Source organism: Trematomus bernacchii, unplaced genomic scaffold (assembly GCF_902827165.1).
Source record: "Trematomus bernacchii unplaced genomic scaffold, fTreBer1.1, whole genome shotgun sequence".
Classification (NCBI taxonomy): Eukaryota; Metazoa; Chordata; class Actinopteri; order Perciformes; family Nototheniidae; genus Trematomus; species Trematomus bernacchii.
Window position 1 is genome coordinate 4,233,865 of NW_022987705.1, and position 19,284 is coordinate 4,253,148.

The window sequence follows — 19,284 nt, forward strand, 5'->3', positions numbered from 1 at the left end:
TGTGTGTGTGTGTGTGTGTGTGTGTGTGTGTGTGTGTGTGTGTGTGTGTGTGTGTGTGTGTGTGTGTGTGTGTGTGTGTGTGTGTGTGTGTGTGTGTATTTCAGGCCGGTAATAGTGGGCAGGTGGTCAGAGCTGCAGCTGAGCTCTCATGGGAGGTCACAGAGGTCAGAGGTCAGTGTGCAGGAGTTTGCCAGTGTGTGTGCGCACATTGTAGTCCATAGGTAGGTGAAGGTAGGTTTCAATGAGTGTGTGTGTGTGTAACTGACATGCTGTCATCAGTGTGTACAGACACACAGCTGCAGTGCGGCTGATTAGTCCTCTGGGAGAACAACAGAGGAGCTTTTTGTCCGGTCAAACAGAGCTCTCACTCACAGCTCTCGTCTTTTTTGACTTCTAAAAACAAACATTTTGAAAACAAGTATTTTAGAAAAGAAGAAGCATCAGGCATCCTTTCAATGAAAGAAAGACTCAGGATTTTTAGGATATGTCGTCCGATTGTCATCCAAGAAACAATTTGTGTCCTTCACAATTCATTATTTCCTAACCCCATGCTTCCTTTCCTGAACATCACGATGTAAGACCTATGCTTCTATTGGCTAGCGCTGCAACACATTGTACGTGATAGGCTAAGGGGCGGGACTTCTGCAACTGGTTGACCAATCAAAACAGAGCCGGCTAGCTAACCAATCAGAGCAGACTGGGCTCTGGTTTCAGACAGAGGGTGAAAAGAGGTGCTGCAGCACAGGCAGTATGAGACAAAAAAGAGCTTTTTGAACATTAAAGCCTGGAGACATGTCCCAGTAGAGGCACTACATACTGATATGAACCTGAAAACGAGCACAATAGGACCCCTTTAAAGAAACAAGGCCGACCACAGATGGCAATAAACTAATTTAGCTTAAGTGCTAATCTAAGACTTTGAGGCTCTCACTTAGCTCTCTCTACAAACTGCCTTACATTACACACTCAGTCTGTACATGAAATACTGGTATCTCCAAACCACGAGCAGCGTAATCAGACACATTAAAAACACAAAGTTCAGTATGGAAGCACTTTGAGCTCTTGGCCTGCGAGGTGAACCGTGTAGTTTCGTGGTGCCACACGTCTTTCCTGTGTTGGTTTATGGATGTGTGGCGACATAAGTGATTCCAGGCGTGTGTGGCAGCGCCGTGACGCACATCCAGCCAAAGAAAACCTTCAGACAGGCGTGTGTGTGTGTGTGTGTGTGTGTGTGTGTGTGTGTGTGTGTGTGTGTGTGTGTGTGTGTGTGTGTGTGTGTGTGTGTGTGTGTGTGTGTGTGTGTGTGTGTGTGTGTGTGTGTGTGTGTGTGTGTGTGTGTCTTCTTTAACCTTTATCTGTAATAGAAGCACTGCAGTGTTTCGGAGTGTTAAGTTAAGGACATATTTTAAATAAAGACACACGTTTTTAGAGGTGATTATATTGTCTGCTCTTAATTTCTCCACATTTTAAGAGCTGTTAACACTACTTCACTTACTGTTAAGTAGAGAAATAATCAGAAAAACCTTTCCTGCTTAATAGCCTTTTGTGTGGATCACTATACGTGCATTTAATAGCAAACGCTCGCTCTCCTTTTTCCCCTCGAATTGCAGTCATTATGTCCATTAATTACCTGTGAAATGGCTCTCAGGCAGAGGCAGGCCGGCTGCATTCAGGCTGCATTCAGGCTGCCAGCAGGCGATCGTGGTTGGCATCGAGCCACCGGGCCAAATATCCAGGGAGACGCACGCATGGATGTTTAGATTTTATATTTCAGCCCATTAGCACATTAACCACATCGGCTTATTGTGACCGCAACAACAGAAAAACCCTTGTTCGACCAGAAAGCTCAAAGAAAAGAAGAAATTAGCGTAAACCTATAAGAACTTAAATGAATGATCATGGTTTAATATCATTCTTTTAAAAACTCTTAGGTAAGATAAACATAATTTATAGATAAAAAAGGTAAAAAGGTTTATGTTGTATAACTGAATAACAGATTTGATATGCACACACACGTAAGAACATTAGTCTGAAACACAGACACGTGTAACTTAACCCCATAGTTTGTTGAAGCCACTTTAGTTGAGTCATCCACACACACACACACACACACACACACACACACACACACGCACACACACACGCACGCACACACGCACGCACGCACGCACGCACACACACACACACACACACACTTGAAGATGGCCGCAAGCGTTTACAGTATTTACACACAGTAGCTGCCTGAAAACAAGTCTGTCATACTCTGACCACACAGGGAGCAACACTGTGGCTGGAACACACACATACACACACACACACACACACACACACACACACACACACACGCGCGCGCACACACACACACACGCACACACACACACACACACACACACACACACACACGCGCGCGCACACACACACACACACGCACACACACACACACACACACACACACACACACACACACAAACACACACTGGACCAACAATGTTGATAAAGAAAGGTTATTTTCAATTAATTAAAGTAGCTCTGTACTTTTATCGCAGTTCCAACTCCAATAGAAAATCACTCACACACCAATGATGTAAACAGGAAGTGTGTTCTTGCCATAAGCCCCACATTTGAGCCTACATTTGTTTAAGTTTTTGATAAAAATGTCAGTGCATTCAGTCTCAGTAAAAGTATAGGGTGATATGACACCAGGAACACATTAATTAACTAAACAAATCCTCCATCCTTTGCGTATATATCATGATATGATTCCCTCCTCTGAATTTACATAATAATACAGGACTATACGTTTGTATTTAGAGTGGACGGGCCCCTCCCAGCATGCATTGCAGTGAGGCCCCACGACTGCATGCATGCTCTCAGTGAAAGAGCAGCCAGGTGGAGAGGCCCTTTCACTGCAAACTGACCTTGACAGAGTTTGATTGAATCCTGCTTCCTCTTGCTGTTTCCCTCATTTTCTCCCCCCTCTTCCTCCTCCTCCTCTTCCTCCCCCTCCTCTCCCCCCCCCCTCCTACATTTCTCATTCACCTCCTCTGACTGACACCTCCCATCAATGTGCTTTTTGTTCCCTTCTTGAGAAGTTTCTGTCTCCTCTGTTTCACTCTCTTTCTGTCCATCTTGTTTACCTCCCCTCTCTCAGCTTTTCCCTCCCTCTTCTCGACAGGATGAAGATATTTGTCAAGCTCCGCTGATTCCTGTCTTCATCTTTTCTCCGGCTCCATGTTTCCCTCCTGTTTCCTGTCCTCCTCTCCCTCGTCTGAAGGATGAAGACGTCTGTTGCAAAAGACTGCTTCCTCTCTCTCTGTTTAGTCTTTAACGAGACGTCTCATGTGCTGTTTTATGTTTAAAAGATAAGCAACCTCATATTGAAAAAAGCTTAAAAAAGGTAATATCTTGTAGTTTTTAAGCTTTACTTTCTCCCAATATCCTCATGAATCACTCACCCTGTGTTACTGAAATCTGGAAGAGAACTTTGTTTTTGCCACATGCCTCCACCATGAACTAAATCACCAAAAACTGAGAGAAGTTTGAATGAAATGAAGTGAATGGGGGCAACGTTTAGCAACAGAAAAACTAAATAAAAACATATCATTACAAAATCATTCATAGCTTGTGCGGTTTATCACAAATCTATTTCCTCCAGTCACATGCTCATTGCTCCTTAAAGAGATGCAATTTCACCAAACACAAAACAAAGACAATTCACAACGTTGATGCATGCGGAAAAAAAAGTTTCCATGTCATCTGAATTCTTGTTATAAAGACATTTTTTTTTTTTAAATATTTTACTCTACGATTTGGCATCTTTTCCAAAAGCACAGTGAGTTTTACTTTACTAAAAGACAATCTTTTTTAAACGCTGTTAAGGTCCAGAAAAAACCATGTATTTCTGCGTATCCACACGGATGTAAAAGGGTGAGTTTGGGAAATGCCATCACCTCAATGTGCACATGATTATTGTTGCTTTGTGTCATGAGCGTGCACCTAAGAGAACAAAAACAATGGCGGACTACCAACGGTTTTTACATCTTAATTAAAATGGGTATGTTTTGACATGCGTGTTTCCTGTATTTAGTTGGTTTTGCACCCGTCAACTGATCTACTACGGACGACTGGGTTACGCTGGTGCTTGATCTACTGAACTGGGAGTCAGAGGTCAGTCCCGGAGCAACATGTTGTATTTCAGATGATGGGAAAGTTGTGCTTCTTTATGTCTCCCTGCAGGCTACTAACTTGGCTCTGTGATCTGAGCGTCAGACGTTTATCTGTGTTTCTCTTCAGTCCTGAAATAGAAAATGATAAACAGCGATGATGAACTGCACTGCAGGTTACAGGTGATGTAATCACTCCACTTCTCTTCCAAAATAAATCAGCTACGTCAATGAACAGATAGCATGGGCGGATGGACATTTTCACCGTTAGAAAATCTACTTTGTGCAAAATAAATCCCCCAAAACATCTGTTTCTTTACTTTAGTTCATATGACATTATGGATTCGTGTGAGCTTTACTGTATATCTGCTTTTATTATTTCTCTGACTTCTTTTGGCTCAAACATCGTTATCTGGATAGTGACAGGATTTGCTGTGATCACCAAGTAATGTGTATCAGTTTTTTTGCTGTCTTCGCTCAAACGTATTAGCCAGACACGGAGAAAGGAAAGGAGTTATTAGTGTGTGTTTTTTTTACACTTTTAAACAGTGCTTTTGGCAGCACACTTAAACTTAGAGGAACAGTTTTAATCTTCTTTGCTTTCTTTGCAAGGGTTAAACGTGAGTGTTGTATTAAATGAACCTGTACGTTAAGTGCTGTGCAGTTGTGTGCATTGTTGTGAATGTAGTAGAGCAGGTTATGGTGACGGTGAGTAACGCTTACACAGGCAAAGAGGGCAGCTCGGCTCCTTTAGGTAAAACGCAGAAGAGGTAAAGGCAGCACTTGATAGACCTCGCTGACAGTATGAAGCCACGTTGCAGTGAAGCGCTTGTGTTTCTGTGTTTTCAGGTGGGCTTCAGTGATGAAAATATGTATAAAGGCAGTGACACAGATGTATAATGGATGTGTAAGTTATCTGTGTATTTATTCTTATTTATACATTTCCCATCTATTTACCTTTATTTTCGTATCATTTATTTTGTACATACTACTGATAATTGTGTATATAACTGACTGTTTTGCACTCTGGTTAGACCCTCCTTAACTTTGTTACACTGTGCTTGCATCTTTGTAATGACAATAAAGTAATCTAATCTAATCTAATCTAAGTGTAACAAAGTAGCCGTAATGCAAATATGTTATTTAAATTGCATTTTTACGTAGTTTTGCCTTGACGTTAATTGATGAGTGTGTCGTGTGAAATATGGACTAATGCCTATAGCACAGCCACCTGTAACTTATAGTAAGGTGCTGAATATTGTCGGTGTGTTTAAGAGGTTAATTTGTTAGCTGATGTACACAAATATTTAGGCAGATGCATCAATTATTAGACCTGGCCAACAGTGTGGAGCCACCTGGCCGTGATGTGCTTGTGTTTCTGTATTTTCAGATCAAATGAAGTAAAGGAAAATGAAGGAAGTTATTTTTAACTTATGCACACCTGGAAATTTGCAGCAACAACTAGCAGTGGGCTAACTTAGCTTAGCACAATGACTGGAAATTGGGGGAAACAGTTAGCCTGGTTTGTCTTGAGCTCAACATTTAACAACTGATATCCTCTTTTTTTAATCAGTGTGAGTGTAAAAAGATGCATTCACTGTTTACTTTGGGGTCATGTATCCGTTCTTAGTCATTTACCAACAACAAGTGGAGATTCCTGGAAGTTAATGGTACCAAGAAAGGAAAAGTCTGGCAGAAAAAAACCTCATTGGTCAACGTGCAGAAGGCCAGTGTGGACAGAAACATTGCATTCATGACAGATTTATACCACCTTGGTGTGGACATGGCCTCATTCATGGCTCCTGGAAGACAGCGAAAGGAAAGTGAAGTGTGAGGGCTAAACGTCCTGATCCCTGCTGACAGACGTCTGAACAGAGGACAGAAACTAGAGAAGAGAGTGCAGAGAGAGATAAAGAAAGACTGGTGGCTGTGATTAAATGCAGGAAATGACTCTCCCATAAATAACTCTTAAAGACTCTTCCGCTGCAGCACGGACAAATCCATTATCCATTTATGCAACCATTTTTATTATATTCAATGTTTATGCTCACAAGATTATACAGATGGTAAATTGGGACATCTCTAAGGTTGACCAATCACAACAGAGCCGGCCAGCTAACCAATCAGAGCAGACTGGGCTCTGGTTTCAGACAGAGGGGGAAAAGAGGTGCTGCAGCACAGGCAGTATGAGAAAAATAAAGAGCTTTTTGAACATTAAAGCATGGAGACATGTCACAGTAGAGACACTACATACTGATATGAACCTGAATATGAGCAGAATAGGGCCACTTTAAAGGTGATATAGTTTATTAATGAATTAAAGTTTTTCAGATTAAGCTCAGTGTCCATTATTGGTGTCTGGCAAAGAAATGCTGACCGATTCCCCGATTTGCATCTTCGTTTTGATAGACTCAAAACACTAAGAAGAATATGCATTTACATTTTAAACCATACAAATAGTGCACCTGTTGGGACTATTTTAAGTGGCGGATGAATACACACTTGGTGTATTTACTAAGGTCCATGGCAAAGTAGAATAAACTCTATAACAATAACAAATATAGAACATACACAGACTAATCCTTTAAGTGTTTTTTTTACCGTGCACTTTACTTATTTGCTTGCAGGGTGGAAGTGCAGTTCCAGGCTGTTGCAGAGCGAGGACACCTGTGAGCTCACGGTCTGTTAGCTGTGTGTGGAGGGGGGGGGGGGGGGGGGGGGGGGGGGGGGGGGGGGGGGTGAGAGAGAGAGGGAGAGGTACCTTTACAAAAGATTCCCTCTGTTGTGTCACTTAAAAATGATATATGTGAAGAAAAAAACATATTTTCCAATTTCACATATTCTCATTCTTAACATGTCCCCTTTTTTCTCACTTATCCTCATCCTTAATGATAAGTTATACATATATATATATATATATATATATATATATACAGAAATGTAAACAGTTAGTGAAACAATTAATAAAATTAACTGAATAACTGTAAAGATATTCTTCTAATGGAAAATGCTGGCAATGAAATCCTTTTATTTAATTCTTATTCTTATGCTCTACTTAAGTTAAAGCAAAAAATACTTTGCAGAGTCTTTAACGATAAATATTTTTAAATAAAAAAGGTTAAAAATCAAATCTAGATTGGCTCACATTTAAAGGTGGGGTAGGTAAGTTTGGAGAAACCAGCTCGAGTGCGCTAGAATTTGAAAATACACAGCCGGAAAAAATCTGCCACTTCCTTACAGAGCCCCTCCTCCAACACACACGAACGCGCACATGACCAATGAGGGCACGAGATAAGTGTGTGCACAGATGGAAGGCTGACAGGCAGGTAGGCCATCCAGTTATTTTAGCCGGGCCGGCTAAAATGATTGGTCGTACTTTTTACAGTACTACGGCTTCCACAGATGACATTTCTTTAATGGATTTTTTGTCAAAGCACTTAAGATATTCATTGCTAAAGGGATGTTAAGAGCATTCCATGGAATATAACAAAAAGTGTATCTCGAGCCGGTTTCTCAAACTTACCTACCCTACCTTTAAGTGAACAACATGACATTGTTAAACAGTTTCATACACCGTGATTTCTTACATATTTCAGGTCCATATATCCACTGTTGTGTCTCAAATTAAAAATAACCACATTTGCCACAATTAGAAACACTACTCTTCTCATGTCCCCCCAGATATTCTCTCACTGTGTTTAATGCGTGTCCTCTATGATATTAGTGATGTCTACATGTGTCAGGTGCTCTGCTCTGTAGTCACATCAGAAACTGCTCTCAGTTCACAGTGAACAGTGAAGCTGCTGCTATCAGCCGGCCTGCGCTCAGAGAGTCTGCAGGAACAGGATCAGGCACGTTTATCAAACACAGGGCATGACTCCTGTGATGTGGCCCTCCAGGCCGCTATCAGAGAGGGAGCCGGCCCCCGAGACCCCAGCCAGGACGCCTGTAGGTGGGCAGCTTTATCAGGGAGCGAGGGGCGTGATGGAGGGGGAGAGCTGGGTTTGAAGTTGCTTAAAAGGAGCCTTTGTTCTGCTAAAATGTGTTTCCTCTAGTAAATAAGTCATGTTGTAACAGGACATGTGCTGTATCATGCTAAAACTTCAATCAATATGTATATCTGAAGTAGATGTTACCTTCAAGGGAGACATTTCTCATCCAAAAATGCAGACATTGGTAGTTAATCAATTTCTGTAAGATCATATGTTTGTATGATGAGCCTAATAGTAACAATGTCATCACAGAAATACAAATGTTTTGATGAAATACACACTTTAATCTTCTCTTGAGAATAAAAAAAAAACTGAGACAGAAAACTAGACTGTTTTAAAAGCTTCTCAGGTTAAACTAAGGGAAATATTTTTAGGAGAATCGTGATTATTTCCCTTTAACTTCCTCACAAAAATAAACAGCAATCCAGCTCACTTAAAAAAAAACACCTGTACCATGAGAAAGTGCTGTGAAGTGCAGTTTATACTTCTCTAAATGACAGCGTTACTTATATATTATATATAAAATATTAGGTCCAATAACTCAAGGAACATTTATGCTTCTCGCTGCATTGAATTATTATTAGTAATATACAATATCTGAGAGTTATTGGGGTAGAAGTATGAGGTTGCATAACATGGAAATAATCAAGTAAAGCACAAGTACCTCAAATGTGTGTATAAGTGGCTAACAGTTCTTGAGTAAATGTACTTAGTTACATTCCACCACTGCTGCTGTTGTTTCCTATTGATAAATATCTGCCAGCAGCGTGAGAGATAAACCAGGAGGAGGTCTGTTACTCACACAGATAAGATGTGGTATGTCCAACACACACACACACACACACACACACACACACACACACACACACACACACACACACACACACACACACACACACACACACACACACACACACACACACATACACACACACACACACACACACACACACACACACACACCACACACACACACACACACACTCACACAGCTCGCAGCGCTGATAACACTCGGGTCTTTGATGTATCTCCTGGAGGGAGAAGGAGTGATTGAGAGGGAGGGAAATTGGGAGAGATTACAGGAAGAGCTGCAGGGACGTTGTTTTGTGTTACAGACCCTTCAGTCATCTTCTTCCCTTTCAGGTGGAAATGGACTCTTCAAACACATTTTAATATTGACGACGTTTTGTGGCCAAAGGGGTCTGAAAACGATAGTGCCGAGTCACATGTAAGGAAACTTACATCAGTAGAATTGAATTGTTTTAAATCCAATTTTTATAAAAATGTCAGAGAACCTATGTTGGCCATCAGATAACATTGAAAAATGTTTTTAAGAACACATTTTATTTTTCGTGTGTTGGATCTAAATGCTCGAGTCAATAGACAAAAGATGACAAAATATGTAAACATTGTTTTTCCATTTTATGCCAATACATTTCCCTTAATCCTACTTTATTATTATTATTTATGTTTGTATATCATATATCCTGTTTGATGAAGATAATCACATTGATATATCAATAATGAATTCATATAATACATACTATTTGAAATTGGCCATAAGTGAATGTCTAAGACTTTATGAAAGATTTTTATTTTTGAATCATTGTCATTGTAATACTACTTTTACTTAAGTTAAAGATGTAAACACTTGTTCCAGTCATTAAGATATATATATTTATTTAAATAAAAAAAGGTAAAACATTTAAATGTGCACCTCCTCAAATATAAGTAAAAACATGACATTGTGAAAAAGTTTCCTCAAATAGAAACTCATTTTTTACATATTTCTCAGGTCTGTGTTGTGTTGTCATCAAGTCTCCATAGCAACACAGTCCATGTTATAAAGATGTGAATGGTCGGGGTCACCGGGTCAAATATAAATCAGAGCAGAAGGATCAACATCACTTTTACTAAAGTCAATTTTTCTGGTTTTGTATCAATGAGAATGTGACATGACCAAAGGAGGCCTCGGTGTAAAAAAATGTCACATGCAAACAGCAGAGATCAGGTGTGATGAGTTCAGGGTCAGAGTGATCGTTCATCAGCTGGCTGGGTGAGAGATGAACTTAACAGAGGAAAGGAAGAAATAAAGAAATGGCACATGCAGGTTGCAGAGGCAAAAGTACCCTCCATGTCATCTGTAAATGTGTATGGTTGAGGCGACAGAGATAGATAGATAGATAGATAGATAGATAGATAGATAGATAGATAGATATAAACGTTATTCATCCCAAATTGGGAAGTGAGTTAATGTGTTTCCCTCTTCTGAAACCGGTTTAAACGTAAGTGGTTTAATACGTTTCTATAAGCCAGCTGATGAACGAGTAACTCCAACAAACACACACACACACACACACACACACACACACACACACACACACACACACACACATTCTGCTTCCTGCAGGATGTTGTGCTGTGAAATTTGAGTATGATATGGGAAAGAAGAGAAGGAAGAAAGGTGTGTGTGTATGTGTGTGTGTGCGTGTGTGTGTGTGTGTGTGTGTGTGTGTGTGTGTGTGTGTGTGTGTGTGTGTGTGTGTGTGTGTGTGTGTGTGTGTGTGTGTGTGTGTGTGTGTGTGTGTGTGTGTGTGTGTGTGTGTGTGCTTCCTGTAGGATGTTATGCTGTGACCTTTGAGGAGGATGAACCCTGGGTGAGTGCTGAGGCTTTTCAGTGCATCCTGATACTAATAAGATGCCTCCGATAGCCTTTGCGTGTGTGGGTGTGTGTGTGTGTGTGTGTGTGTGTGTGTGTGTGTGTATCTTTGCATGCACCACTGAAGTATACTGATAAAGGAACGTCCAGTTGAATCTGGACAAGAGACCCTTCGTGCTCGAGTGGAAGGAAGTACTTCAGCAAACTGATAACATGAGAGTGTGTGTGTGTGTGTGTGTGTGTGTGTGTGTGTGTGTGTGTGTGTGTGTGTGTGTGTGTGTGTGTGTGTGTGTGTGTGTGTGTGTGTGTGTGTGTGTGTGTGTGTGTGTGTGTGTACAGGACACTATGCTATTTGAAAATAATCAAAAACATGTGATATACCGATTGTTACAACTGCAAACTTAACACTTTTAGTTTTAAAGTTTATATTCTTCTTCATTTAATCCAAGCAGGTAAATAAAAATGTTCCAACTTTTATTCGCATTTCCAGAAAAAAATATAGATAAGCAGCTCTCAAAAGTGTTTTCTCAGTTTTCTTCCTGATTGTTTGCTTGTATCTTCTCCTTCTTCCCCCTTCAGTCATCCCTCCATCTTTGTCCCCTCATTCTGTCAGCGTCTCCCCTGGCAGGAAAAATAAACTTGACCCCTGCATCCTGGCGAGAGGTGACCTCCCCACCTCAGCAACCCCTAAACACACACATTCAAACACACACACACACATTCAAACACACACACACACACACACACACAGTGAGTTCCTTCTACTTTCCTTACTCCTTTCCTTGGGTTTCTCTGAACCTCTCTGTTTCCTAGCTTAGACAGACCACGCAATAATCATCCAGCTAATGGTCAGATGTGTGGAGGGGCTGAAAATATGCAGGATTTTAACCCATAAGAACCCGGACCCATTTCCACTTTTCTGGAAATTAAGGGGAACATAATTTAGACTAAATAGACCGCCTAGAACACATTTCTGACAAGTAACCCCCCCCCCCCCCCCCCCCCTAGTGTCAAATATCTTAAATGTGACACATATGTCACATTGGGCTTTAATGGTAAAATAACTCTTATATATAACTTCATTAACGAGGATGATTTTTTGGTTTAAATTAGTTTGAACATTCTTTGAATTGAAGAATAAGAACATATTAACTCAATATAATTGAATCAGCTAAATTAACTGAGCAGATCATAATCATATTTCTAATTGTGCATATATGTCACTCCGGGTTTACTGTGAAAGTTTATGGTTAAAGTCCCGATGTGACACCAGTGTCACAGCAATGTTTGTCTCATTTGTTTCATATCAATTTGATCAATAAATGTTTCCACAACAGGTTAAATGTAATAAAGGACTTGTTATGGAAGCATTTTAATTCTTAAATGGCTTGAATTTTACCTTTAGCAACAAAAAAAAAGCTTTTGAAATGTAGCTAGTTCTGTCACATGTGTTAGCGTGGCACATGGACATCTTGGACATGTTGTCATGGGACACAAAATCACATGACCTGGACCATGACCCACCAGACCGTTCAGTGTGTGTCACTTAGGGACTTCATGAGATAAAAACAAGGCTAAACCTGTATAAGGAACTTTCCAGAACATTTAAAGTTCACCAGTGTCACGGTGGGTCCTTATGGGTTAAGTTTGAATACAACTTGTATTTTCTTATTCCTTACATGACTGCACAAACAAAAACCATGATTGTTTTCAAGTGAGTGTTTCGACAATTAATTGTGTCAAGACTAGAAACACACAAGTTATAAGCCTTTTATTGGGTCCACTGATCTCTCAGAGAAGCCCTACTTTTTAGGGGTGGAGGCCCAAATAAATATGGACATTGACTAATGCTTTACCAGTTGCCCTTTATTTATATAAGGAACCTGAAAAGGAAAAAACCAGTGGCACCAAAATTGTTGATGTTTTGGAAGTCGTCCTACATTTCGTCTGTCTCTTTCCGGAGCGCTCTTATAATATTCCCTGTATTTCCAACTGTGGTGATCACTCAGGAATGGTATCAACATTTTAGACATGGTAAGACAACTCTCTAAACAAACTAGTTTATTTGAAGTATTCAAGTCGAAGCTTCAAAAAATATCTGATGAAGAAAAGGAAAGAAATTACAGAAAGAGAAGTGGGAGCAATGCTGATTGCGTGATCTGGAGAGGAAGAGGAGGAAGAAGGTTGAGACACTTTGCTTTTGGCCAATTAAAGAGGATGCAGGAGAGGGAGTGGAGGAAGAGAGGAGGAGAAGGAGAGCAGCAGCAACAACACATGGTCCCAATTTCACGGTTGTGGACGGAGGAGTGCCGGCGGATGCGGAGGCAGGAACAGGCTGCAATCTGGAGACATTAATACCTCAGTAATAGTCACATTCACTTCCACAACCAGGAAACTACTGCTTTGGACCTACAATGTACGTGTGTGTGTGTGTGTGTGTGTGTGTGTGTGTGTGTGTGTGTGTGTGTGTGTGTGTGTGTGTGTGTGTGTGTGTGTGTGTGTGTGCGTGTGCGTGTATGTGTGTGTTTGTGAGTGTTCAGAGTACTCTGCTACGCAAATTATCCACAACAAAACACACTCCCTCTGTCGTTTTCTTCACTCACCAACCCTTTTTTAACCAAATGTTAAGTTTTTCCGTAGCTCATTCACTCTCTCTCGCACTCATAGCAACACACACTTACATGCATACACACACACACACACACACACACACACACACACACACACACACACACACACACACACACACACACACACACACACACACACACACACACACACATTGAGACAGAGCAGACCATAACAGAGTAGTAAAAGGCATGCGGAGCAGAGCAGGACACTCACTTCCTGTGCCTCGTGTTCTTCCTGAGCTCTTAATGAGACCTGTTACAGTAAACCACCACCTCCTCTTTCACTACATCTCTCCTTCAACCATCCTCCTTCTTTCCTTCTTTCCTTCACTGTTTCTTTTTCTTGTCCTTCCATCAGTCTCTCTTACTTTTATACAGTGCAGTTTAAAGTTTGGAATGAGCCAGTTCATATGTATGTCTTCGTTCTTTGCTTCTATGTTAAAGAGTGCCTCTATCTGTGTCTCTACTGAAACATGTCTCCATGCTTTAATATTCAGAAAAGCTCTTTATTTTTCTCATACTGCCTGTGCTGCAGCACCTCTTTTCACCCTCTGTCTGAAACCAGAGCCCGGTCTGCTCTGATTGGTTAGCTGGCCGGCTCTGTTGGGATTGGACAACCGCTTAGAGATGTCCCGCCCCTTAGCCTATCACGTACAATGTGTTGAAGCGCTAGCCAATAGATGCGCGAGTGTTAAATAGTGATGTCATTATGTTAACTTGCTCTTGTATTGCTACCGTTTTCAATACAATATGTTTTAATAAATATTGTGAATCAAGTTGTTGGTTCATTGATTTTGTGCGGTCATTCATAAAAAAAGGAACACAGACATGCTGATCAGGATCCCTTATATCTATCACTAATGAGGGCTTTCTACAACCTAATAGCATGAAAGTATATCAAATATATAAAGTAGTCCCTTCAGACATCTGACTGTACCAGATCAAGATTTTGTTAGCTTGAGATTCAAACAACGTCAGTGGTTATGTACAATGTGTACAGAATATCAAACCGTTTAGAGCAGCGACATGTGAAGTTTTCTCCAAACTTTTTGCGGATATTCAAAGTGTCAGACATCAAATGGGTCTCTGTTCATTGTCTGACTTTTTAGAAATCTACTTACACGTAAACACGGAGACACACACATAGACTCAGTCAACACTCTCACCACTGTGTGTTTAACTGCAGCTCCCGGACTCTACCGGAGGCGTTTCATCAATGTCAGGCCGGTTTGAAAACGTTCTCTGTCAGGCCACACTCAGGCTGCTTAGAAAGAGCCACAGACCTGAAGACATGCTGAAAGAAATCCTTGGTGAGTCAATGGGCCGCTCACTGAGAGGGAGAGACGCTGCACACTGAATGTAAACAGAGAGAGAAGTCAGTGATAACACATCGCAGGCTAGAGCATTTACCAGCCAAACCAACAGTGTCTGCTTTATTTTCCATTGAATAAACATGCACTTTTCTCAATTGATTTAGTATTACACATTTCATATTTGGGATATCTTGTTCAAACTATTCGACTTGATGTATGTAGAAGTATGTTAGTCCCGAAGCATTCTCCAAACCCAGACGAAGCTAGCGCCACACAAATCTCTCTTGTTTGTGTCGAGGTTTCAAAATGTACCATATTTTTCTCAGTAATTTCATTTCAGATGATTGAGTGAAATTATGTTAATGCATACTCCAAAATAATCGGACAACTTTGTAATATTTATTTAAAAAAACGCAGCTCAACCAGCTGTTGCAATGTCCATTAACAATAAATGTAGGTCGGCTAATACCCTTTACCAAAAGTGGATATATTCAACAGCTTTCACATGAGGACTATTCAAAAGTAAAAAGAAAGAAGGTTTTATTCCCAAGATTTCTTATAAAATGTCTTCTTTTCTAACAGGTTTCAATTGTTTTATCTTGTATTACCACTACAAAAAAAATCATCCACCTCCCTGTTAGTTATAATGGTGTGCCACAAGGCAATATGCTGGGTCCTCTACTATTTTCCTTACATGCCTTGAAATCTAAAATAATTATCCTTGTTCCTTGTGTCTAAACACCTCGATAAAAAAAAGGAGATTATGAATTTAATCTAATATTCTTTTTGGGGTTTTCCTGTAGTGTGATATATAGGTTTTTGTGCATGTAAATGGTTTGCAAAGGCTAAAATCCCAAAGTTCCCTCCAGAGGGACATTAGAGCATGTAAACATTTCACAGTAGAAGCAAAAAAAAATACAAATATGAACCTGAAAATGTACATAATTGGGTCCCTTTTAGCAAGACTTTACTTCTTCAAGGTTACAGTTAGGTTAAGAATTAGGATAAGGGTTAGTTTATGTGTTATAACCTGGTGCTTAAATGCCCCCAACCCAACCCTTGTCCAATCCTACACCCTCTCCCCCTCCCTTCACCACACACGCTCAGATCTTGGTGTGGTGCCGCTGCGTCAGCCCGGGCCGGCATGGCGTCCTGCATACCGTTGGTTCAAACCACAAAACACACACTCTTCAATGGCTGCCCTTTAATCGGACAACTAGCACACACCCACACGCTCTGAGCCCAAGCCTTTAATGATCAAAATAGCCTCGGAGCAGTGAGCAGAGAAGAGGCTGGTGGCGGAAGAGGAGCTCTGAAGTTGTGTTTTCACTGTCCTGCCTGGTCAAAACCGTCTAACCAGAGACAATATTTTCTTTGCTTTTATGGGCTTCATCAATGTGTTTCTCTTCAAACAGAAACAGGTTGCATGAGGACCCGAGATCATAGATAAAAAGTAACGTGTGGGTGATATAATCTACATTCCTGCCAATGGTTTGACATTATTCCACTTATTTACAGGTAGATGAAACAAACAGGAAAACAACATGTACCAGAAAGAAAAGCAAGCTCATAACTATGGTTTCAGGTTTGAAACTTAACAATAATACGCTTTTCAAGGCTTTTATGAAAAGGGAAATGCATTCAAACCATTTGTTGGCCCACAAAGAACAGGTTCCTGTTTTCAAATGTTACAATATGTATAAGTAGTAATGTATAAAAATACAATATTAGTCTAGGGTTAGCACTGTGGGAGCTGAATCAGGATACAACGTATGTTCTGTCCAATCATCAGAGTTTTAACCAGTTCAATTTAACCAGAGCGTAGACTGCAGAGGGACAAACGAAGATGGAAGAAACTAAACATTTAAAGCCAAATTGAACCATTTTTGAACCACTTTAGTGGACTGGAAAACAAACTCAAAATCAGTCATTAAACACTTAACATTAAGTAAACTCACCATTTAATCATCTACTTATTTGTGTGCTTGTCCTAACTGATCTTATCCTTTTAATGAACATTATTATAGGAAAATAGAACAACTTTCATACATTTGTGGTCTGATTGATTTTGATTCCTCCTTGTCTATGACTTTTTTGAAGTGAAATTCTTTGATCTCACGTATAATTTGATTGATTTGTGTTATCGGTATTGATTCTTTTTCAAATCCAGAGTTCCCATGGTAAGACTCAAGTTCTGATAAACCTAAAGTCCTGTGTGTGTCCCTTTCAACTCTATAAATCTCTTATAAAGTCCATCTATGGCCCAAAATATACCATTCAAAAAGCTGAGTCCAATCTTTCCAGTGCAAGTAAACATCACAGAATTGTAAAAATCATCATTATCGGTCTTTTCTCCTTCAGGACAGACGTCTCTCTCTCAGTGTCTTTTCCCCCTGGACCCCGAGCTGAAGGAGGGTCTCTGTGTTTCCTGACGCGTCGGGGGTCGTTAAGGACGGGCTGCAGTACAGCTAAACCTCTGTGGCGTTGACACGGCCACAAACATTAAAGGAAGATTTGTAGGTCGAACCTGCTGAAAGCCTCGCTGTCTGTGTGGCTCTCAGTGAGGGTCGCTGCACGTTTTCACCCTCTCAACGTCGGATGAATGACGTTACTGTGGACAGCATCCATCTATCAACTCAATGGGGCTTTATTGAAAGTTTCAGGTATGCACAATTTCAACAAAACGTTAATATCGTTATATATAAATGATATATATAAAAGAAAAATCTAGCTATATAGAATCTATCTATCAAATTCAATGGGGCTTTAGTGTAAAAGTGTTAAAAATACAAAAAAATATGAAACGGTATTGACAAAACATTAAGATAAAAATAAATATAATTAATAATAACACTTATAACTATACCTACATACTGTATATATCTATCCATATACCTAAAAGCATGAGGTGAGTGTTTTAGGAAAGAGGAGGGATTCAAAATAATGGGGGTGTAGAGGAGGGAGGGAAGACGTCTGGGTTTAATTTACGGCGCTAATAAATCCCAACTCTTTACCCTCTAACCCCTGAACCAGCCAGGCAGCTCCCTAAAATCTTAATCACTCCCCTGCCGGCCCCTCTGAATCCTCACGGGGCGAGAGAGAGAAAGGAAGGAGGGCGAACAGTGGCCATATTATTCTGCTGTAAAACCAAATGGCGTCCTTGTAATCACCCGACAGACAGCAGGCGGCCAATGAGACAGGCGCTTATTCAGAGAGACGTTTGGAGGCTGCTGCAGGACTTACAGAGGCCCTTATAGCTTCAGCACACACACACACACACACACACACACACACACACACACACACACACACACACACACACACACACACACACACACACACACACACACACACACACACACACACACACACACACACACACACACCACACACACACACACACACACACACACACACACACACACACACACACAGTCCTGTTAATCGTACTTGGATGAATCTTGTGTCCTTCTACCCACAATGTTTTACCACCAAAAACTGAGCTTTTTTGTGGATACACTTGAAAATGGTCTATTGCAAAGTGGATGGAAACAGAATTTAGGGACAGCTCCTCTGTAATTTACAAACTTCGGGTTGGTTGTTGGGTTACTTTTTATTCATTTTGGCTTGTTTCACCCAACATAAACTTAAAAAAGGCACCTCGTGTTCTCCACTTAGTGAAAACCTTTCATTTTGAAACTCAGTTCAAAGGCTTAATGGGTTTGTGACTTATACAATTCAACATTCAACATGACAGGAAGGCTCTGATATAGCATGAAAAGAAAAAGGGAACATCTTCTAAATGCTTTTATTTGTATATTTAAAGGTGTAAAATCTGCATGAAAGAAGGACACTACTATTCGGATCCTTTACTGAAGTAAAAGTCCTGCATTAAAAACCTTACTTGAGTAAAAGCCCTCTAATAGTATAAGGAAAATGTTCTGTAAGTACATTTGAAAGGCAATGTAAGTATAAAGTAAAAGTGTTCATAAAAAAGTGGACTTTTCTTGAGTTTCCCAGAAACATAGCCCTGTTTTCAGCTTTGTGACGATGCATTTTCCAGCTGATCCAACAGGCTTTTAAAAAACTTTATTTGGCATAAGCAGTAGGATCATTGTCTCAACACATAAAGGAACATTTAATCCTTAAGTTTATCACAAACTTTCAACATTGGCATATCTAGATATAACATTTATTTTGATTGAACAGGAAGGAGATCAGATTTAGCTGTCAGATAAATGTAGAGTAGTACAAATGAAATGTGTCTCTGAGAGTTGGAAGAGTTATAATGCAGCAACGTTGAAAATACTTAAGTATAGTTTCTTGAAGTTAACCTGAAGTACTTTACTTGAGTAAATGTACTAAGTTAAATTCCTCCTCTGTCTACAGTATAGCAGTATTCCCACATTAAAGGGCCCATGTCATGCTTTTCCGGTTATTACCCGTCCCCTTGTGTGTTATGAAGGTTTTTATGCATGTAAACGGTCTGCAGAGTCACAAACCCTCAAAGTACACCCTGTAGCGAGT